At 39.9% G+C, this 23,733-nt stretch overlaps 1 protein-coding gene across 1 annotated transcript in view; it reads right to left on the reverse strand.

Annotated features, from left to right (window-relative positions):
* The window catches only part of GHR (growth hormone receptor), a 143,774-nt gene that overhangs the window by 83,049 nt on the left and 36,992 nt on the right, over positions 1 to 23,733 (reverse strand). The gene's annotated exons all lie outside the window — the stretch shown is intronic.

Here is a 23,733-nt window from a genome sequence, read left to right on the forward strand (position 1 = left end):
AAACATTAAGAAAAAAAAAATTGCTGTGTGTGAGTACTTAATGGCATGCCAGGTGTGATCCTAGATGCTGAGGATACAATGGTGAAGAGAACAGATGGAATTCTGCCTTTCTGGGCCCATGTTCTAGTGTGTGTAGGGGAAGACAGCAGACAGATAAACAGATAGTGCCAGGGGGCAGGGCAGGGTAGCCAGATGTGGCGAGAGTGGCTATTACAGACCTGAAAAGCAGGGTGGAGGAATTTGGGCTCTGAGATTGGTTTGAGGGATAGCAAGGAGGCCCCGGTGGCAGTAGAGGGAGGGGAAGAGGGGGGAGAAGAAGGATTTGAGGTTGCAGAGGTGTCCAGAGTCAGATATCGTACAGTCTTGCAGGCCAGAGTGAGGACTTGTGAACTGCTCACCAGGTCAGTTTCCGTGACAGGAACCCCAGCGAGTTGCAGCTGCTGTTGCTGTCAGACCTGTCCCACTATGGTGTATCTTTCCCACTTGAATCCCTTACTGTAATTGGGGGACTGGGAGGTATTGGCATTGGGTTCTGAGACTATTTGGTATATGGCTCTAATTCACTTATTACTCTTATCTCACTGTACTTGATCTGGGTTATAGACACAAACCAGAGGGCTGTTTTGTTTTGTTTTGTTTTTGGTTCATGATATATTTATTGAGCAACTGTTTTGTGCAAGGCATTATGCTAGGCATTGGGATATGGTGGTGAACACACTAACACAGGCCTCAAGGTTCATTTCTTTCTATCCCCTAAATGGGTCTTTAGCCTCCGATCAATGTATCTGCTTGCCATCTGGCATATTCCTGATTCTAGATCTTTGTCTCATTCTTCTTTCTTTCTTCAGAATGGGGAGAAGATCAGAGGTAATTCCCATTTTTAGAGTGAGGATAGTACTTCAGGAAATGAAATAATGTACATAAACTACTTAACAGAATGTCTGGCACATAGTAAGTATTAGTAATTATTTATATACTAGTACGTATTTATTACAATTAACTCTCAATTAATGACATTTATTATTTTTGCTACTTATCTGATAGTTACTTGTGCCCTATACTGTATGTTGCACTATTTAGTTTGCATGTGTTTCCATTCTTGCCCCCTCAATTAGATTGCAAGTCCTTTGAAAGTAGAAACCACACGTTATCCTTTCTAACCCTGCATACACAGGCCCTCAGTAAATATCTGTAATATGATGCCTCTCTGACTTTTTATTCTAACAACCCCTCTTTTGATGTGTACCTGTCTGATTATAGGTATGTTCATTAACAGAGCGTCTTGGTGGTAGGTCACGTACATCCTATAGATCTATTTGTCGCATTTAGATACAATAAAAACAACAACAACAATAACAACAACAGAAAACTTTGACACAGCTTCGCTCAGATACCTGATTCAAAAGGTTTAAATTCATTTTCTGAAGGCCAGCTTTGGAAAGAAATTGTTGGAGCTCTGCTCTGTGGCTAACACGGGACCAGCTCCAAGAATTATTTCGCAGTGGAAAATGGAAGCTCTACCCAACAGTGAATGGAGACGGGTAAGGTGACAATCCATCACAGACACGTACCTTGGCAGCAAGGTACCTGACGCTTGTTTTTTTGCACTTTGTCCTTTTCCTCATGCCTTCTGTAGTTCTTGGCTCCAGTGAGAAGCAACCTTTATGGGTGCCGAAGCTCACTTCTAAATCTAACTTCAGTTAGAGTTTCCAAAATGGACAATTTACAAGCAGAGTCAAAACAGTCAATCAAGTCACATAACATCCACTTAAAGGGGAAAATTATACTGGGTGTAAAAAAAAAACTTATGACATTTTTCTGGAAGGAACATGCTGAAACTGAAAAGTAGGTACATTTCTTTGTAGCTCTAGGGCAGGCAAAGTCTTACAGTGTAGAATCTAAGTTTTGTTTCCTTGCTCGAATTATGTTTAATGTGATGATGACATGACATAAGGAAAAATCAAAAGCCTTATTGATAGTCCACATGTGGCCCCTGCTCTGGCCATAGACACTTTGCACAGTGAGTCTTTGTGGCGGCCTGAAGGGGCACCCTGCCCATAGGTTTTCTGGCGGGACAGGGACACTGTATGGCTTTAAGTGTTCCCTGATCGAATGTGGGAAAAGAAGCAGCTAGCCAAATTCTGAACAGAGTTTTTATTGTGCTGTGGCCAGGAGGTGAGGGGGAGGGAGAAGGACAGGAGCCCCACACAACTTCTGCCCTGCTCTACTTTCTGGTGGATGTAAGTTAAAGGGACTGAAAGGGACACCTTTGGGTAGACGGGGCAAAGGAAAATCAGGGACCTTATAGAGTTCAAGTTTAGGATCTGTAGCAAATGCAACAAGTATACATATATTTATATTATTTAATTCACATCTATATTTAGTTTACATTTACATTTAATTTACATTTATATTTAATGAATGTCCTAGCAGGAGCTGGTGCAAGTGGAAGAGCAACTGAGATCCCAAAGGAATCTTATCAGCCCCCTGCCCTAAATTGCAAAATCTCAATTGCCTAATTTCCTTTTAATAGAAGGACTATGTAGGGAAAAGGAATCTATAGAAGCTAGAAATGGTGGGGCCACCAACCTCATTTCAAATGAAGACCCCAACAGGACATTTCTCTTTCCAAAGAATACCATCAGGGGCACCCGCCTGGGTGGCTCAGATGGTGAGGCGTTCCGACTCTTGATTTTGGCTCAGGTCATAGCTCATGGTTTGTGAGCTCGAGCCCCGCATTAGGCTCTGTGCTGGCAGAACCTGCTTGGGATTCTCTCTCTCCCTCTCTCTCTGCCCTTCCACCCCCCCACCTCTCAAAATAAATAAACTTAAAAAAAGAAAAAAAAAAAGAATAACATAAAAAAAAAACTCCTCTGGAAATTATACTCTAGTTTTGGGTTCTTAGGAGTTGTCATCCCAGAATCTTCTTTTATTCCTGCATCTTTTAAGCCCTGCCTGAATGACTGATTCCACTTGTAGTTTCTTCTCTTTTGAATCCACTTCAGCTATACTTCTGACCCTTTCCTTCCACTAAACCTGTTCTTATCAAACCCAAAGCTCTCTTCTTAGTTCTTAGATTTCTCAACTTTTCAGATGCATTTGATTTAGTGGTACCATTGCCTTTTAAAGACATGTTCTTTTGCCTAGTTTCATGATGCCAAATTTGCTTGTTTTCCTTTTTATTTCACTGGCTGCTCTTTCTTGGTCCCCTTTCTTGGCTTCTCTTTCTCCTTACTGTGTTGCAGACTCTGCTTCCAGAGCCTTCCCCCTCCCACCACCCCTCAAGGCATATCTCATCAAGTCTCACGGTTTTAAACATCATCTATATACTGATGGTTCCGTAATGGTTTCTATCTTCAGCCTGAGCCTCTCCACTGAACTCCAGACTCTACTCGGCCTCTTTTGGCACCTTCACTAGATAGTCAATATTCAATATTCTCAATCAAAACACAGAACTCTTGATAATTCCTAACAAAACCTGATCCTTCTCAACTTACCATTATCTCTGTAAACTATTTTACCATCTAACCTGGTACTTAAGCCAAAAACCTGGAAGCCATTTTTGTTTCTTCATTTTCCCTAACTCCTACCCCCCAGTTCAACCCATCAACAAGTTATGTCAATTCCATCTCAATTCAATTCTCTCCATCTCCTTTGCTATTTTTTATAGTTCAAGCTCCCAACATCTCTTTCCTGGACTATCAGCTTCCCACCCAGTCTTCCCACCTCCCCTCTGTTACCTTTCAATTAACCACTAAAACATTTCACAGAGTGACCATTTATTTATTTATTTATTTATTATTTTTATTTTTTTAGACAGAGAGAGAGAGAGAGCGAGCCGGGGAGAGGGAGAGAATCTTAAGTGGGCTCCTGGCCTGATGCAAGGCTCAATCTCAGGACCCCAGAATCATGACCTGAGCAAAAATCAAGAGCTGGACACTCAATCGACGGAGCCACGCTCCCACAGGGTGACCTTTTAAAACCATAAATCAGATCATGCTACTTCACTGTCTAAAATTCTTCAATGGCTTGGTGTGTATACAGAGTAAGTCCAAACTCTTTATAATGGCCACTAAGATCCCTTACGTAGTAAATATGGCTGGTTGCCTTTCCAGACTGCCTTTCTCCTTCTTCTTTCCTAACAGAGTCTTAATTTTATTCAGGAGCCCTTCCTCCCCAAGCAGCTCATGTACCTCAAGGGAAGCTGACCCAACCCCTGCACTCTAAGCAGGTGTAAGAGGGTGGAGGGTCACTCCCAGATGCTTCAGAAGTCAAGAAAGAGGATGTGGCCCAAAGGGAATCTTACTGAGGGGATTAAAGAAAATTTAAGGGAAAAAATGTTACAGTATGCCATAATCTCCTTGCTTTATCTACTTCAACCCAAGCCCAAAGATGAAGTTGATACACCGAAGACAGCAAAGACAAAACTCTTGGAAAAGAAATTTGGAGTCACTGGATTTAGTCAATCTACCTCTGGTTTTCTAGTTATATGTATGAGTTTTCTTGTTCTTTAAATCCGTTTGAATTATGCTTCCTGTCACCTGCTCCTGATCCTAATAAATTCCAAGAGAAGCTCCTGCTTTCCACTTTTACTTCTTATACCAATGTCTTCTTATCATTATACTCCAGCTCTGAAACTTGCTCAACTAATTCAGTCCCAGTTCTTGCTGTTCCTTGCACCTAAATGACCTGTGCGTGATTGAGGCCTCAGCTCAAATGGTATCTTCCCAGGGATGCTTCCTCTGATCAAATAATTTGAAAGAGGTATCTGCAGTCACTTGTGGGACAACACAATGTTTTATTTTCTTCAGAGCCCTTATTTATCTTTGTGTTATTTTATTCATTTAGTTGTATTCTTGATTGTTTTCCTATTTTTTTCCCCATGAGAATATAAGGCCTGAAAAAGCAAGAATCTACTTTCCTGGCACAAAATAAGCATTCTATAAATATTTGCTGAATGGATAAATACATGAATGAAGCCCTTGGCCCTGTAATAGTTGGAACTTTACCTACTTCCTGTTTGTTACCTTATCTGCAACAAATTTAAATTTTTTTTTTTTTAACGTTTATTTATTTTTGGGACAGAGAGAGACAGAGCATGAACGGGGGAGGGGCAGAGAGAGAAGGAGACACAGAATCGGAAACAGGCTCCAGGCTCTGAGCCATCAGCCCAGAGCCTGACGCGGAGCTCGAACTCACAGACCGCGAGATCGTGACCTGGCTGAAGTCGGACGCTTAACCGACTGCGCCACCCAGGCGCCCCTGCAACAAATTTAAAAGTTGTAGGCTATGTGTTCTACAGATGCACCTGTAAGTATTTTCCTGGAAACTTGATGACAATTCCTTAAAATCAGCAACAGATAAGTGGTTGCTAATTTGCTTAGCTGGGCATAAAGGGCTGTAAAGCAGGAAGAAGCTTTGAATGCAAATAGTTGGTCATCTAAAGAGTAGCTACTATCTTTTCCCCATCTCCAGCAATGGCATCATCACTGTTTTCTTAGACTCTTAGGCTTAAAATTTTGGACTTGTCTACAACTCCTCCTTTTCCTGCTAGTTGTCAGAACATGATGTTGGTTCTTTCTTTCCTTTATGGATTTCCTAGGCTCTTCCCTTCCTCTCCTTCCCTCTTAACACTTCCCTAATGAGGCCTCATTTCTTCACTCATGCCTTACTCCAAAGTCTTGTGTTATCTCTGTCTGGATCAAGGATTCCAGTCCATTCTTTGTATGCTTGCTGGATTAATCTTCCTAAAATACCATTTGCATTCTGCTATGTCCCTGCTTATGAACTCAACTGGCACCCTAAGTCCAAATTCTTCAGTCCAGCATTTAAAGCATTTCTTCAGGGGTGCCTGGGTGGCTCAGTTGGTTAAGCATCTAACTTTTAAGCTCAGGTCAGGATCTCATGGTTCATGGGTTCGAGCCCTGTGTCAGGCTCTGTGCTGTCAGTGAGGAGCCTGCTTGGGATTCTCTGTCACCCCCTCTCTCTGCCCCTGTCCCACGGGCATGTGTACTCTCTCAAAATAAATAAATAAGCTTAAAAGATATTTTAAAAAATAAAGCATTTCTTTAGAAGGCTCTGCTCTACTCCTCCAACTCCTGTCTCACAACTTGTGAATGCAAACAGATGCCTCAGACAAGACAGTGTCCTTATGATCATTAGCCTGTGTTCTCTCTTCTATCTTCTTAACTTTTTTCTCTTTATCTTTTCCTGCTGAACGTTTCCATCTTTCCCTTCCTAGGCAAAATCTCCAACTCCTTGCAATACACCCCTCCTTTCTAAAACCTCTCATAATTGGCTTTATTCCAACAACTGTTGACATTTCATCCTTCCCCTTGAACTGGCCACTGAAGTTCTCCATCAGTAATTTTTCTTGAAAAGATTGCTGAGGAGGAACATGGAATGCAAACTATTTGTATACAGTTACTATCATTAGGATGATCTCTCCAAACAGGAAAATGTGACCCAAGTGTATGCTATAAATGAGTAGCATAACAGTGTTAGAGGACACAGAGACTTCCAAAAAAGTTCTTGAAGTCACATTGGAATGTGGACTATTTGGAATACTTATTTCCAATAAATAGAATCTATCCAAAGCTTCTAGGAAATAATTTACATTGTTTTCCCTCCTTGGACATCTTCCTACCATAGACTGGCACAAATCAGTATATTTTAGAAATACGCCAATTTATAGCCACATAATTTCCTTTAATTAAAACCAAGTAAGTGTATTTTTTTTTCAAATTTCTACTTCTGTAGTGTGGTTTTAGTAGGTAACTTCCTGTTTCTTCAGCTTAACCACAATACCCATGTATATTCATGACCAGTGGCACGCATGAAGGTAAATGAATGGTATGTCCATATTTCTGAAAATGTCTTCTCTACACCCATTTCTTGATGATCACAAATATTGGGATGACAAACTGATTACATATAATCATTTCAGTCAAGGCATTGCCTAAATGCCTCGCTCTTTGCTAGGTTCTGTGGGCTCAGGAAAAGTGTTGAAGACATGATTCCTGGGCTTAGAAATTACAATCTAGTCGGGGAGCAAAACTAACAGAGCAGATGCTACCAGAGGTTCCTAAGGCCTAAAATGTTTAGAAGTCATTGATGAACAAGGAGTTTGAGAAGTAGGAGAGCAGCACAATCAGGAGAAACTTGATAATTTTTAGTGTAAGTAATGGGACTAAAATTGATTGTGAAAGCTTGGAGAATGGAGGATGCAGATAGATGGCCAAATGAGGGAAATAACATGCCTCAGGGAAATGATAAAAGGGCAAGACTGGCTTGTAGCTGCATTGCTAGGGACAGGTACGGCCATGATGAGAGGGGGTGTGTCTGGGAGGAGAAGGAGGAAAAGCTGGATATTCAGTATGGAGCCAGATGGCCTCAAAACACAGACTTGAAGCATCTGGCAACGGGGAAGCCACAAAGATTCTTGACCTAGAGTATGGTGGGACAAAAGGGCTGTTTTAGGAAGTGGCACTCTTCAGCTGCATGCCTGAGGAATTGAGGAATCTAAGGGACTCTTACAGTGGCCCAGGAATAACCTCTGGAAGTACTAAGGTCATATCCATTATTCTCTGTTGTTCCTACTTGTTCAGAAGACCTTGACAAAATAAGGCTTTCCACATGACTTAACTTCTATGTGAAAGTTTCCTTTTCCATATCTCCTGCCAAGTCTCCTAAGAGCCATCCCCCTAGCTTGCCTCCTTCAGTGGATGATGACTTCCTCTTCAGTACCCCTCTCACCCTCATGACCATTAAGTGCTAAAACATATAAGTGATCCTAAATTTGTGCTTGCTAAAACATCAAACCCAGCAGTGTCCAAAAATTAATAAAAATGTTCATTTCTTGTTGAGAAATAAAAGTAAAATGTTATAAATTTCTATCAAATGTTCCCCACCTCCCTGCAGTGTAGGCTATGTCAAATTCCCCCTTTCTCTTGAGTTGGGGCTCCTGCAATGCCATGTTGGGAAGGTTCTAGAAAATTTCAACAGTTCCACTTAATGGAATAATCTCATTCTGATATTAAAGACTCCATCTGTTCATTTTAAGATAGGGCTTCTCTGGCAGAAGAGGGAGTAGAAGGCCCAGGTCGGCCCTCTAAATACATTTATTTGCTTCCTCTCTGCAGAAGGCTGTGGGAAAAGCCTAAAAATTAAAAAATAAAACGAAATACCTGATTCAAATCATAATATTTCAGAGGTTATCTGTACAAATACTTGAAAATTTATGAGGTACTCGTAACAACAGAATAAAGCACTGTTTCTACTCATTCATTAAATCGACCCATGATGCCTGGTAACTTACTCTACCTAGCATGTGACTAGTATGACTGAAATATCCCTGCCCTCATGAAGGTTATATTCTATGGCTACCCTGTCAACAATACCAACCTGGTTAAAAACGCTCAAGACAATATCTGTCTTGTGACTTCTTGAAAATAATCTAATTTCTTTAATGAGCAGAGAAATGAGACTGTGATGATGAAGCTAGAGAATGAATTTGGAAAATAACTAAAATCTTAAACATCCTTTAGTTATCTAACTCAGTATTTAACCAACACAGCCATAAGTTGTATATAAAAATGGTTTCTGGAGTGGGGCGCCTGGGTGGCTCAGTTGGTTAAGTGTCCAACTTCAGCTCAGGTCATGATCTTGCGGCTTGTGAGTTCGTGCCCCGTGTCAGGCTCTGTGTTGATAGCTCAGAGCCTGGAGCCTACTTCTGATTGTGTCTCCCTATCTCTCTGTTCCTCCCCTGTTCACTCTCCCTCTCTCTCTTTCTCTCCCTCTCAAAAATCAATAAATATTAAAAAAATGGTTTCTGGAGAATATGCAACGTATTAACCTAAGTAAATGTCCAGCATTATGTACTGAATGCATATTTCTAACAAAGGTTCAAGTCTATATGGTGGGTTATTTATGCCTCTTCTACTTCTCTCTCAGTTAACAGCAGCACATCAGTGTATGTGCCCCAAAATATCCTTATTTTCACTGTAGCATTTTTTGCTGTGGAGGTTAAAAAATCTTTGAGACACAGTCTAGTAAACTGGCCAGGTATAGAGTTCGTGTGAAGCAGGTATGAATTTTCTGCAAAGTCATCAGCATGTGAAGAATGCCACATTATTATACTTCTCTAAAACTGATTTGAGCGTGACTCTGACATCCCCAACTCTTACCAAGTTGGTGGGATATTCAATTCAATTCCCTCTCCTGAGTTGAGAAAGGTCTTTGGCAATCTTATTCAGAGATAAATATTTACAAAAACAAAATCCATTGTCTTTCTCTTTCTTCCCTTCAGGTCCCAACTCTCCTTAACTCCAAAGATGCTCACCTCTCTCCCCAGTATTTATAAACAAACCTAGGAAGAAAAGTCCTGTTCTAGACCTGCAAATCCCCGGGAGCCAAGAGAATGTGAAGACTTGGCTGTCTTTCGGAATGGGAGCTGGAACAAAACACAAATTAATGCATCAATAAATGCTCCTGTCACATTTGAAATGTTAAGTGGCCAGTGTTAACCTTTCATTCTTACAAAATGACTCAGAAGTGTTGAAAGGCAGCAATTTTGAGTCATTAATTCCTTGGAATTGTAACCTAGACTAGAGTAGCAATTTGTGTTCATGCAAAACTGTTCTCTATGTCTTCGAGAGCTTGATACTCTGGGTTCTGTGCTCTTTGGACCAGCAGCGTCAGCATCACATGGGTGGGGGCTTGTGAGAAGGGCAGAAACAACGGCCCCACCCCAGCCTTCAAAATAAGAATCTGCATTTTAACAAGTTTCCCAGGTGATTCATATGCACATGAAAGTTTTAGAAGCACTTCTTTAAGTGTTTTTCCTCCTGTTTTTTCTTTTCTACTTCTCAAACACTAGGCATAATCTTTGCATTTCTTAGGGACCCCCCCAAAATCTTCCAAATGGGTAATGAAAATTAAGCTTTTGAAAGGCGCTTCCTTCTGTTCTGCAACCCTTGGATGAAAACTGTGTCCGAACATCTGGGATTAGGTAATTGATAGACTTTCAATGGAAAGTCCATTCCAATTTTCTTCTAGATGGGACAAGGCATAGTTACACTCTGGTTCTGTTCACGCTGCTAATTCTACTAAATTGTGTATGGAGGGACTTCCAAGCTGGGATCTCTAAACTGTAATTTGAGAAATGAAAGACCAGCATTTGGTCCGGGTTCCAAACACAGCTTACTGACTGCTTACTACAGAGGGCAAGAAAAATGCCCTTTGAGCCAGGGTACAAGTAGTTTTCAAAAGTCATTTGACTTGCAAAAATTCTATTTGGCCTATAAAATTTACACTTGGCTTAACCATTTACACTGTGCAATGCCAGCTTATTTTCCAACCAGATATCCCCTTCTCTGAATGTCCCTAACTTTAATATGCCAAGGATCAAGAACCAGTTTGTCCCTGCTCCCCACCCCCAGTGGAAATTAGACAAGGAAAACATATTAGATTAACATTTCTTTTTTTTTCTTTTTTCTTTTTTCTTTTTTTTTTGTCATTTCCACATTTCATGACATTTAGGTACATCAGTCACTCACTCATTCGTTCATTTACATTTTTGTCCACTTTCAAGTAGCTGTTTTTAAGGCAATTTTATGTCTTCAAGACAATGTCAAAATCAAATACCTGAAATAATTTACACATGTTTTTGAATGATACTCTCCAAATTACACAGCTTCCTATAATGATGCCTGGTAGAAAATGCCACCAAGAAATACTTGGCTCACTCATTTCTTAAATGTATTTATCAGGTGGTAGTTATCTGCCCAATCAGTTATCAAACAAGAATAAACAACATGAGGCAAGGGTCATGGAAAGCAAATAGTATAAGACAAATCCCCATGTTCGAGTAGATTACAGCTTCATTGGAGAAGCTTCACTGTCTCACACAGTGAGACAACTGCAAAGATGAGCCAGAATTAACAAAGCATTACTGGAGGGACTTCCAAAAACGCTGCCTGATAAGTCACTAACTAGGTCAGTGGTGTGGTCTGAAAGTTGGAGCAGTCTGGGAAACCTACATGGGTAAAGTAGGACTTGAAGCAGAGCCTGGGCGATGGCTAAGGTAGGAGTTACAGGAAAAGAAATGCCAAGAGAGCACAGTCATAGATAATGTTATACACTTATTTTGACTTTGAAACAGCTTTATCTGAAATAACTATAAAAAATATAATTTCTCCTCTGGAAGAGCAATTTGGAAGCAAGGCTTGATTTGTAGAAGGTTCTCTCTGGATCTCAACATTATACAGACAGTAGAGGAGACTTAGAGGGCCACACTGCATGCTGGGTAGGCTGAGAATTTCAGACCAGGAACCATTACAGCAATATTTGCGAGGCTTGGGACCCTGGAATCGGATGGCAATCTCTGGAAGGTGCAGCTCTTCCTCTGAGAGCAGGTGCAGTTCTAATCTAAACCAGGAAGGATAAACAGCCTCCTAAATCTTCATCCAAGCAAATATCTTGAGGTAAAATTAAATAGCCAAAAGTTTTATGATATCAAAAATCTAAAACAAATAATAACACATTAGAAAAATACTTGAGCAACAGTTACACAACCTCAGAGACGTTCTGGTCTAGAATGTGGTTACCAAATACATCCTCGGTATGGTCTTTCCATTCTTCCCATTATTATTCCTCATCAGTTAATACTGCCTGATGGAGTCACCATTTGACACGGCACTAGTAAGGCAAAGTCACTGCAAATTCTTGGCCTCTATCCAAGGAATGCTCAAAAAGTTGTTAAAAATCGAAGTGCCAGAAAATAGTTTTATCTTTATCTATGGGGCTGTGACTTGTGAAGGAACTAAAGAACAGTCAAGAGTTGTGGTGAGTTGCCAATACTAATCCTCCATGTGTGGCAAATCACCTATTATTGTGAAAATTATTAATATGTCAAAATTAAATGGCTTTCCTAGCAGGCTCACTGGCAAAACATTTCCAAGAAATGTTATGCCTATAACTTTAGGTCAAATAAATGAGACAGCTCATCTTTCCAGAGACTTAAGTGAAATGCCTACTTTTTTTGAGTTTCCGTAAGTCATAATACATTAGAAAGGCCAAATTGATGTCTTTGCTCCAAAACTATTTTTACAATGGGGCTAGAGTCGTTCATTCATCATTGAGGCAGAAGAGCTAATTCCGTGTGTTTGTGTTACAGACTTTCTTTTTGGAAATTAAATACCTAAATTTGGTGATTTTTCAGTCAGCCTACTCTAAGGGAAGCAGGTAAACAACCATTTCTCTGGCATTTCACAAATAGCCATATTAAAACCAATACACCAAGAATCTACAGGCATATTGCTGCTATTTGTGAACTTTAGTAAAGACATTCATGTTTTCATTGCATGTTTTACCATATCTGTTGCCTCCTTTACCATTCTTATCTCTACTTTACCTCTAGCTTTTTGGCTCTTCATCATTCAGGATAATAATTTCTCATCTAAGTACAAAATTTCCTTCACCAAAAAAAAAAATCAAAATAATAAAAATAAATGTCTTTGTTGTATTTCATGTATCACCTCCCTAGATTAGAACTTGGGCATTTTCAAAATTTTTAATTCACAACAGGCAGAAATGAGGACGTTATGTGGCAACACTCTGCACAGTGCCTGGACACATAGATATTTAACATGGAATAATAATATTATGTTATTTAATAACCACTTTCCATGGGCCAAACACCATGTTAAGCATGTTCTCATTCAGTTTGTGAGAAAAATCTCATGACACTATTATGCAAGTACTCTTATCACCATCATTTTAAAGACATGACTAGTGAGGTACAGGGAAGGTAAGTAACTCACCCCAAGTCACAAGGTGCTAAGTAACGGAAGTGAGATTTTAAGCCAGGCAGAGGGTCTAGAGTCACATGAGTAAACCCTACAGTCTAGTTGATATTTCTTCGGGTGTTTCTATGTATGGAAACTTTCACTTGGGTCATCATTGGAATCCAACAGCAACAAACAAAATGGACATGAAAGCAACAAACAAAACAGATCATTGAGGGCTAGGGTTTGAGTGGACCTAATTGTTAAATGGGCCACAATTTTATAAACAAAATACTTGGGTCCCAGAGTGGTTAAGGGACTGATCAAAACCAGACAACTAATTAGTTGAACTGAAAATATAATCTAGGTCTCCAGCCTTGTCTGTAAGGTCTCCTTCTACTGTGCCATGCACTCTTTCCCCTTTCTTCTTTTCCTCCCTGCCTCCTTATCATTCCTCTGCCATTTTATTCCTCTACTCTAGGCAAGGCTCAGGGCATGAAGATGTTCAAAATCATAAAGACAGAGTATGAGTTATAAATTAAATAATAGTGCAGAATTAAGCTGGCATATACTTTATATAGTCCTTTTGATGGCTTTATCTCTACTGAAAAAGTATCAGTTAACAGGTTTTTTTTTTTTCTATGATAGATAACATTTTAATGAGAAGTAAAAAATGTAGAAACATATTAAAAGATATATCTGTATTGGACTAATTGGTTACATGAGATTTTTTTCACTGTTCCGATATAGCCTTAATTTGGGCAATGTGAATTGCAAGTGTGTGGGGGGAGCACAGAGGTTAAGAGGATGAGAGACAGTGGTATAATAGGGACGGGAATAAACTTCCAAAAAAAAAAAGGAATGATTTCAGTTGTTAAAAAGATACTGGCAACAAGTACCTCTTGCCCAGCAAATGAGCGAAACGGTAAACTGGGTAGAATTTCTAGTACTTGCTATTGAATGGAGACTTACATATATAAGGTCAAATTTTATAATATTTAAAAAATCTAGCAGATGTTAAAAGGCATGTTAGTGTTTACAGGCAAAAAAAGTTAATTTGACGTTGATTCATTTCAAATGAATTATGTCCTAAACACTTATTTCTGGGAAATATTTAGGTTACAAAAACCAGTACAGAAGTTGGGTAAGTATCTTTCTTATTTACTTGTTCTTTTAAAATACTGTGTATGGTCTCTTTCGTTCTAGGTGAAGGCTGGCGTAAATCTTTTCAATCTTTCTACTGTAAGCAACCTTTGAGGAAGTAAAATTAGGTATAATAACACTGGATTTAGGATGAGGAACATTCCCATACTGGAGAGTCAAGGCACTACAATGTGCAAATCGCAGTTTTGTCTTAATGAAACTGCCTATCGTGGGGTTTCCTCTAGGAAAAGAAATGATATCATTAAAATAGTCCTCATTGAGGAGAAAAGTCTATTTTAAATAAAAGTGCTTCTGTGAATAAGCTCTGAAGTGAAGATCTGACATTGTAGCCTATCAATAATACATCATGTTCCTTCTCTTTGTAACCCCTTGTTTCTGAGAAGACAGGGAAAAAGACAACAAAAAGTAACAACTGTAAAAATCTGTATATTGCTACATACCGAGCTGTAGGTCATGTGTAAGGTGAGGTTGTGTTTGAACACACATGGTAATTTGATACAGTAAAACAACATTTTAAATTCTAGCTGCCAGTGGTAACTACCTACTGAAGAGCTGTTTCAAAATAGTAACTGACTTACTACTTGGCCAGGTGTTCTTAAAACTTGTTACCTGTAATACCTGATTTTCAAATAAATGATAAACGTACAATATCCTATCCTGAAGGGAACCTACAGTGCATTCCCTCAACAGAAATGATCTCATCTGCTTAGATTTTCCTCTGGTTGAAGTTCAGAACTCTTTGGCTAAGTGAATGGTATTTTCCAACTATGATATGAAGTCTCCATTTTCTTCTACAATTCTGATAAATGTCAGAAAGGGCAAACTTGCAGAGAGCGTGACATTGTTCATGTATTCAACAAGTGTTTGTTGGATGCAACCAGAGGGTGCTATCCTAAATACCATGCTAGATACAGAGAGATGAATGAGACATGATTTATCAAAACTTCAGCTTATAGTCTGATAGGAAATATGAAATACACAAGAATATACTATAACTTACAACATTTTATGTATAAACATGTATTATGTATGAAGGATATACATAACACGGGACTCAAATGGTTGAGAATCTGATGACGCAAAGACTCTACGAATGCCATGGCAGTATCTTGCAAATGGTGAAATTTGTACCTGCAGAGCCTAAGCTCTTTATGTGACTATACCTCCGTCCTCATTCAAGTTTCACGTTAAGTGCCATCTATTCTGTGACCGCTCTATCTAAAAGAGAGCCCTCCTCAATTCTGTCAGAACATCTTGTTCTTTGACTTCTGATGCTCACACATGATTTGTAGACATGTATTTGTCTATTGACCTATTTAGTGTCTGTTGCTTCTCCACTAGATTCAAAGCTTCAAGAGGACATAAACTACATTTGTTTTGTTCCCTCATATATACCTAGTTTTAACTACAGGGCTCAGGCTATGGGAGGGGAACAGTAAACATATGTAATGAATGAATTATAGCTGAAAAGAATAGGATGAACAAAGAGACAGCAGTGGATAAACAAGAATCGTTTAGGAAATGGCAACTATTTCAAACGCCTAAAATACGATAAGTGGTGACTAGGGTTGGAAGGTGGGCTGGGACTAGACTGTGGGAGACTGAACTCCAAGCTAAGAAAATTTGGACTTTATTATTTGGATGCCATAGCCATATTTTTTCCAGCCTAAATTTAGATATATTGTGTGCTCGTGGGCCAGTGGGCCATCTGAAAAAGTAGTGTTTCACAAAACCTGGGGTATAAGATCACACAAGTAAAGTCAAGGAGAAAGAACTAAAAATTCTTTGATGGGAGGAATGAGATGATAGCTGGGATGTGAAAAATGAATCCAATTGTTAATAAAGGGTCTTCATCAATGTATTTCTTCATCTGAAAAATAAGACATCTCCAAATTTTGCCTGTATAACCCATTGCTCCCCAAAGGTTTTGGGGTTGTGGTGGTCTGAAAAGGCGTCTCTCAGATCTCCTACCGCAAAAGCATCCCTGGCCTATGCCCGCAGTTGCTGTGTTCTGAAATCCATCCAGCCAATGACTTAGCATGGCAAGGACACCAAGGCAGGTCCATTCCTGGGAGACGGGGGATTCCTCTGTCAGTTGACTTTGGCTTGAAGAGTTCCCACTGGCTGCCCAAACTTTCCTAACATAGTACTGCAATCTAAGATCTTTCCCCTCTTCCTCTTTATTTCTTTCTTTTTTAATGTTTCTTTATTTTTGAGAGAGAGAAAGAGCGAGCAAGCAGGGGAGGGGCAGATAGAGAGGGAGACACAGAATCCGAAGCAGGCTCCAGGCTCTGGGCTTCAGCACAGAGCCCAATGCAGGGCTCGAACTCACAGACTGCGAGATCATGACCTAAGCCAAAGTTGGATGCTTAACCAACTGAGCCACCTAAGTGCCCCTTCCTCTTTCCTATCTTTTTTCCTTCTCTCCTTCCTTCCCATATTTCATTCCTTCTTTCATTTCTTTTCTTCTTCACAGGGGTTGGTCCTGAATTGTAGTCTGACAGCTTGCCCAGTCTCAAATTTCTTCCCCAGTTTTCTTCACAGGCATTTCCTCTAAAATAAATCTCTTGTACCTCTTATCTCCCAGTAAATCTCTTGCAGGACTGCATCTCAGAAAACCAAGACTAATATAGCAGCCAAACCTTGCATTCCCAGAATCTCAAAGACTTGAAAAAAATAAATGATTTCAACTGGTCAGCCAGTAGCAAGCCACTGTGGAGACCCCAAAACACCATACCATGAACTTATGAGCCACTTTTCTTTGCTGCTTCTCCTAAGAATGAAGTGTGAGCCAGGTAAAATGGCTGCCAAGCTTTGAAATTTTAAAAAAGTCTCAACGGATTAGAGGGGTTCAGATTCAGGTTAGATTCACTGCCAAAGGTATGCTTGCCAAGGAGGACCCAGAGGCTGGAAGAACATGGCTAATCTCAGCATCTAGGACCTTCTCTCTTACTTTTCATTTCCCCCTTGAACATGCTATCCTCACATTTCCTCCATATTCTTGTGATTTCTGTCTGGTCTTCTTCCTTTAGAAATTCCCTTTCCATTCTTTGACACTTGAATAAGAAAAGAAGAGTAACTCCTGTCACCCACTTATAAAATTTTGCCTCCTACCATTCAAGGGCCTCCTAAGAGCCTTGGCTGTCAAGAGCCTTTCATGATTCCTGATTTACTATTTAAAGTCATGTTCATATTTTAGTGACAGTCACTAAGGCCACCTCATCTTCCAAGGTTTTTCTTAGTTACTGGACCATTACTTCCCCCACTCCAGCATGGTACCAAGTGATAGAAAACGTAGTCATTAAGGTTGAAAAGGAGGTTGAAATTTCAAATGACACCTGAAAAAGATTAATCTTTCAGAAGCAAAAGATTACTGTAACAAGAATTACCAGAAATGAATCTGGCCACTTTGGGCCTTCCTACCTCCCTTCTAACTAACTTCCTTCCTTCTTTGAACCTGTGACCTAGAACTTGTGTCTATGAAATCGGTCAGGGCACTGGACTTTACCCTAGTTCTTCTAAGAAGTTCCTGTGGGCAGGCACCATTAGTTGGTTACCAAAGTCCTCTATACATGTGCCCTGAATTGGGATTAGCCTAAACTAGTTCAGGCATCCCATTCACCTTCACCAGATGCTGGCCCTTCTGACAGCCTTTGTAACTGGAGGTAGCAAGAGACAGAGTTCTGACTAAAGAAATTTAAGTGGAAATTGGCTGAGGACTTCTGGAAAGGTTTCAGATGCCTTACAAAATGGACAGGCACAGGCAAAGAGCTTGAGGACATCATTCTCTTAATCTTCAGGCCCTGAATATGTGTATGATGTCTGGAGTTACAGCTACCATCCATTCATCATGCAGAGACAATCATGAAACCCAAAAGCTGACTGAGGGGTAGAGCAGAAAGCCAGGCAAAGCCAGAGATCTTGATGAGATCTCAGCAGCTTAAGCTGCTCAAGCAAATCGGAGATCACTTACTTCTAAACTTATTTTCAGTACGCGGTAAATGTCCATATAGCTTGAGCCACCGTTGGTGGGATATTTTGTTACTTGCGCCAAAAATAATTTAAAGCCCCCTCCCCGCTTCTCTCTGTTCTGTGGCAGAGACTGTGTTCCGCTGTACGGTTCTGGTCATGGGGTTCTTCTCCCACTGCTCCAGTTAAGCTCTTTCCTCCCTGGACCGAAACTGATAAAATGGATTTGTATACACACTGAGCTTTATGTTTTGATTCCACAATCCTGAGAGTTTTCAAAAACTATAAAAAGTAGGGTAAGATGAGGTTCTAAGCTTACAGATTTTAATGGAAACAAACAAACCCTGTGCTTTCTACACCATATAGTAGAATGGGAGACACAACTGGAATTTTAACAACAGACATAAGAACGAAATGCCACAAATGTAGTTCAAAGGCCTATTTCATCATAATGTCACTTTCTTTACATAGTATAACTCATCTTTGAAACTTATCTTTTTGGTTAGTTTAACTTGAGGGTTCAAAAATGAGAACTGAACATTTTTCACTTTCAGTACTATACTATTAAGCAGTGCCTTTCAATCTTCTTTGACAGTCCACAAAAAGCAATATATTTTACATTTGACCCATAGGTCCATCACTTATGTCTTCGTGCGTCACTAAACAATACTTAACATTATGATGAATGGTATAACCTTCCATGTTAAAGAATACAAGATGTGTCTTACTCTTCTGTTCTTGCTACCTCATTAAAAAGTATTAATTGATTACTGTTAATATATATTAAATATTAATTAATATACATTAATATATAATCAATAAATCAATTGATTGAAATATTAATGATTACTAAATAAATCTCATGGCGGTCTGATGGTTGCTACTTGTAGTGCAAAAGCCATTGCTGAATACAGGTAACTTTTTAGTGAAAATGAATCTTTCCAGTGAAGGTTTTTAGTGAAAAGAATCTAAATCCATGACATAAAAGTACGGTCAGGCAGAGAGGGTAACAAAAATATAATAGTTAAAAAATTTTTTTCCCACATTTAGTAATATAATTTAACAGCCACAATAACCCAGGAAGATAGATAAGACTGTCATTTACATTCCTAGATGGGAAAACCAGGGCTTAACAGAGATTAAATGATTTGCTCACATCCACACTGCCAAACAGTGCAGAAATTTCCATCTTGGACGCCTAACTCTTGCTTCTTCTAGGTTACCGGTAGGGAATCAGAATCAGTCCAAATTGTATTTGAGCAAGTCAATAATCTCAGTTGTAAATCAATAAGAAATACCTTCTTCTTTCACTTTGCCAGGAAATCTTGAAAGTAGATTCAGGTGCTGGATGTTTTCAACACTCAGAATTCTTAGGAGAAGTTAGTAGTAAGTTCTCACCAACATCAACCCTCTGCTGTTCTCATCTTTATAAATCTCGGTACCTCTACCATCCTTGTTACACAGGAAGGAGCCTCTTCCTTTTATCTCTCCAAGTCCCACCCCCTTCCTTGATACGCAAGTTAGGCTCCTTCTCTTCCCTGCCGTCTTCCCGACCCATCCCCCATCTATCTTGTCCCCTTGCAGTTTTCTGAATTCTACCATCATTTATAAACTATCACAACATTTAGCAATTGATTCTGGTGCCTTGTTATTTTGCTTTTATCTTTTATGTCTCAGTCTTTGCTCCCTGATTAGACTGTAAGCTGTCTCAGAGTAAGGATGACAAAGCCTTTGATGGCTGTATCTTTCTCAACCTTTAGCACAATATGGAACGCCTAGTTAGTGTGTTTAAGAAATTAGTTAACTATTAAAAACTGCCAGACTTATTTTTATACTGTTTCCTTCCCTCTTTCTTTTTCTAGTTTTCACATTTCCAGACAAGAGATAGAGTTTTGAGCTATAAATCCTATTAAAAACAACTTTGACACACAGTAGGTTTTCATTAAATGTTTAGGGATGAATAAAAAGCTGAGTAAGAGGCAGGAAAGATAAGATCCAGCACAACTGAATTAGAAACGGCTTCTTTAGTATTTGACAGCTAAGGGCAATTACCTTACATATATTTAATACAGTATGAAATTATAATAAATCAGATTAGATTTTAGCAATTAATGACATTAATCCTGTCAGGGATGGGAGAGAGAGGAGAGTAGTAGGAAAATTACATTTGCATTAAGGCTTTACTGAGATTTTAGAAAATAACAAACCTATGATGTGTTTGGGACTGTAATTTCTTATTTGGGCAAACTGTTTCAGAACCACTTAGAGAAATGTATCTATTACTGGGTCAGGTCCCCCCACATCCCTCTTGCAATGCAGTGAGATTTTTTTCAAATGCCTGTGGCAGTAATCTTCATGAATAGATTAAAACAAAATAAATAAAAGTAAAAAGTTGCACCAGCAATTATACAAACCACAGTTGAAGACACCTGATCACTCATTTGGTGGTTAACACAGCAGAGTTATAGGTTTGGGGGAAGAAAAGGGAAAGAAGATTCTGGTCCTTTTCAAAAAGCATTCTTTTCTGAAGTTAGAATAAGATATAGTAAGAATTGATTCAGATTTCTGGACACAGAGTGGTAACAGTTTGCTGATCTAATATTATGTGAAGATGAAAACTATTTCTGCAGTGACTGAATAAGTCAGTAAATGGGGTAGAGAGTATCATGGCACCATACTGCTCTCTTTAGGGCCAGGACTTGATTCCGAATCAGTCTGAAGAATTTAGGCACAGCCTTGGGTAACCTGTAGGACAGGGTCACACTCTGTACCTAGAGGCAGAATTGATATTCATCTGTTCTCACTGGCACAGCTCTGGTTGTGATGGGCTCTCCAGACCCCTTCAGTGAAGGACTTGTTACTCCAGATGCTGGAGGTGCCCTAGGCCAATAGCCTTCAGGTTCTCAGCCCCTTTGAAGGATTGCCTCAGCAGTAGAGGGCTGCCTCAACTGAGGGCAAGACCCTTGCAACCCTCAGTGAGTGATGTGTACTGGGGCAGAATGGCCTGACCATCTTAGTCCCATCAGAAACAATTATGAAGGGCCATTCTGGCTCCAGAGTTCCTCATGGAGTTAGCTGAGGTTGCCACGAGCCTGTTTTGCAGCTTGACTTCCCCTCTGCCCACTTCTGCTCCCTTTCTCTCTCTTCCACAGGTATTAATTGATTAAGTGGTGTCCTTAATAAACATCCTGTATGCCAATCTCCATTTCAGAGTCTGCTTCTTGGAGAACCCTACCTATGACATAGATTTTTAACATTTTGAAAATACTTCCATGCTACCTGGTAAAAAGCTATTAGCCCAAGCCCCTGAGGGCCCCACAGCCCTCAGGCTGTGCCTCCTCAGCCCTTCCCTGGGATTTTCTGGTTGTTTCCATGATCCAGTGACTAAAGGGACAATGCCCAGCCTAGCAAAGTCACGTTTTAGGACTCTGTCCTGGTGCCTAGGCCCGGTTTCTTCTGCCTGTATTTGACTGCCTGTGTGATACCTGCTATTCAGTCTTTTAAATATGACCGTGGCCTATTGAAACCAGTGGGTAGCAAAAATGTCTGAAGCCACCATGAAGGGGAACAGTAAAAGAGTGGAGAATGTTTGCTCCATCTAAAAGGGGCAGAAGCTACTTAGATCCAGCCAATGGTCTTAAGAATTCTGGACCAGGCTTGTCTAATTAGTCAAAGAAAAGCCAGAAATAAGAGTATGTTTTTGTTAAATCATTCAAATTTTAAGTGATACTAATCAATTTGACTTTATAAAAATGCTGCCTGGGTAAAACAAAACATGTCCATGAACTAGATATGGCCCACAGACATAAGTTTATGAGCTCTGTGATTCAAGATCTCTCTGGTTCACATGGCACTAGGAGGCTAATTCCGGTAGGATTTTTCTCCCTGATCTGGAATCCATGGAAATGTGGAAATACCTGCAACTTATGCAAGTCAGAAGACCAGGCTAGGGGTAAGGATGCCAAAATCTACCTCAGATGGTCTTGATTGACTTTCTTTCTTTTCTTCCTTCCTTATTTCAATTTTATTTATTAAAATTTTTTTTAATGTTCATTTTTGAGAGAGAGAGAGAGAGAGAGAGAGAGCGAGCACACGAGCGAGCGAGGGAGGGGCAGAGAGAGTGGGAGACAGAATCGGAAGCAGGCTCCAAGCTCTGAGCATAGAGCCTGATGCACGGGGCTCGAACTCATGAACAGTAAGATCATGACCTGAGCTGAAGTTGGATGCTTAACTGACTGAGCCACCCAGGTGCCCCGTATTTTTAAGTAATCTCTACATCCAACATGGGGCTTGAACTTACAACCCCAATCAAGAGTCAGATGTTTCATAACTGAGCCTGCCAGTGCCCTGGTCATGACTTTCAATGAGGTATGTGATACTGACCAAACTTTCACTAAAGCTATTGGTATCATACAGGATAGCTTTGTCCGCTGCCCCTGGAAGTGGTCACAGAGAGAGACTCAATAACTAAAATTTATACTTTCTGGACTACAAAACTGAATGACCCAGAGCTCTGAAATTATGCCAAATAATCTGAGTGTAAATGAAGTAGCACTCTCTTGAGAAGCTCCTGTCTATGGATACCCTTCATAGTTTACATTCATATCTGTACTCTCAAGTGACATATCTATTTTCTTAAGTTTTTCCTTTTAAGATGATCTCAAGTAATTGGTCCTTAATTTTTTAAAGGTTTTAAGAGGCTTTGGCTATGTGTATTTTCCCAAATTCTCAATACAGATTTATAGAAACATACTTCCTGAAAATGACAGGACACAAAGTTCTATAACTACAGGCAGAAGATGAGTCTGACAAGTGCAAGATGAAAGCATAATGAGTTCTGGGGGTTCACAGCCATTTATGTGCAGAAGATCAGTGGACAGTTACTTAAATGATGAAAGATTAACTGTCTTGATTAAAGGTATATTGCTTTTCTAATTTACCTTGTGGAAAGGAGTAGAATAACTTGAAATATGAAGACTACTGTTTTGGCATTGAGCAAACACTCCCTTTAAGAACAAGTTGGGGCCAACCCCTAAAAGGCCCCGGTGTTGAAATAGCAGGCAAGAAGAAAGCCTCAAGCGGTACCCAGCAGCCTGTGTACTGACTTGGGAAATTTTACCATAATCCCCAGGTGATGGAGTGGTGCCCAAGCATTTTTTTTTTTAATTCTTACAAAAACAAACCTGATTCTTTCAGTCCCTGCATATTCTAACATCTTTCTGTTACTGAAAGGAAAAAATCAGAAACTCCTTACTATGGCATAAAATGCCCTTGACAACCTGGCCCTGAATCTCATCTTCCACTTTTATCTTTCCTTGCACTCTGGGCTAGAGAGCATTAGAGGGCCTCTTTTACAAGGGCACTAATCCCTCCACGGGCGCTCTATTCTCATGACCTAATCACCTCCCAAGGCGTGCCCCTAATATCATCACCTTGGGGATTGGGATTTCAACATATGAACTTTGCTATTCAGACCATAGCAGCCCACTACCCAGGTACCCAAGTGGTTACCTGGACAATACTGAAACGCCCTATGCTCCTTCACACTCCTACACTTTGTCTACCGTGTTTCTTCCACCAAGGATAACCAGTCTCTCATCCTTCCCTCCCAGTGTCAGTGATGAGTCTTCTCTACTCATCATTAAAGACCCAATTCAATGATAGCTTCCTTCCTTCACTTTCCTTTGAACCATTTCAGAACCATAATTACTTCTTCATTTCTGCCTATTGACTATCCTACATTCGAATCCCTCTAAAAAAAAATGTTCCTGAGACTGTCTCAAATTCCTTGGTGGAGTTCTCACCAAATACATCA

This window comes from Lynx rufus, unplaced genomic scaffold (assembly GCF_022079265.1).
Source record: "Lynx rufus isolate CCGP_SWC_20201006 ecotype Redwood Valley unplaced genomic scaffold, mLynRuf1.p SCAF_1, whole genome shotgun sequence".
NCBI lineage: Eukaryota > Metazoa > Chordata > Mammalia > Carnivora > Felidae > Lynx > Lynx rufus.